This window comes from Arachis duranensis, chromosome 3, assembly GCF_000817695.3.
Source record: "Arachis duranensis cultivar V14167 chromosome 3, aradu.V14167.gnm2.J7QH, whole genome shotgun sequence".
Lineage (NCBI taxonomy): Eukaryota > Viridiplantae > Streptophyta > Magnoliopsida > Fabales > Fabaceae > Arachis > Arachis duranensis.
Window position 1 is genome coordinate 8,079,007 of NC_029774.3, and position 1,189 is coordinate 8,080,195.

The following is a 1,189-nucleotide window of genomic DNA, read 5'->3' on the forward strand; positions in this document are numbered from 1 at the left end:
CTAACTGTAGTTAAACCAGTTTAATTAAATATAAAATAAAATTATAAAAAATTAATATATAATTTTAAATATTTAAATTCAATAATTTATAAACTAACAAAATTCAAAGTTCCATAATTTTACATAATAAATTGTCTATAATTTATCATTAAAATTTACAAATAAACTCAAACATTAAAATTTATGATTAAAGAAAACCAAAATACACAAAAATGATAAGCACATAATATCCACTACCGAAAAAAAAATAATATCAAATAAATTTTCAAACTTAATTAATATAAATTTAGTTTGGTTGTACAGTTCATAAAAGTTTTCAAGGCATTATTTTTATTTTTATTTTTTTTTTACCAAAAATAGGATACTCGAATCCGCAACCTCTTAATTGAGTATGGGGAGATTATGTCATTTGAGCTATAACTCATTGGCCAAGACATTATTTTTATTAACAACATAAGATTCGACAAATTCAACCAACCGAAACATTAGCACATCTTTATTTTGTATTGTATCAAAATTCAGATAATTATTTACTACAACTTTTTAAAAAATCAAAGAGATAAAAAAGAAAAACATTTTGTTTTGGACTCGATTTTTGGTCCTTTCTCGAAACGGTCACTGAACCTGACAATCTCAATATTGAGCATCCTCATGGTTTAAAGATGGATCAATAATTTCCAATATCCTGACCCAACATTCAAATTTAAATCCATCCCTTATCTTAGCTACACAAAGATAACATAAGATAACTACCACAAGCTATATAAAGGAGAACCAGAGACCTCTTCAGGTACTTACTCATTCCACACACCTTATACCTCTCAGATCCATTCTGACTTGGGCGTCGAAGTGTCTTTGTAAGTACCACCTCCCGCCGCTCCAAGAAGACGATCTGACAAATGCTTCGACTCGTAAGTCCTCGATCCATCTTACAACATGTACCAGAGACTTCTAGTACATTGGCGACGTCTGTGGGAACTGCCAAGTCTTGGCAACATGACGGAGAACCTCGATGAACAATCATCAAGCCATCACCACAACTCAAACCCATGAAGCCCAGCACTTGATCTTCGGGATAGCCTTTTCTCTACCCACGGGAGGACAACTAGCACCGTGCACCGCCTGCCCACCCCAGACCGGCGGCAACCAAAGGAGAATAATCGTTTGCACGACAAAATTCGAACACCTA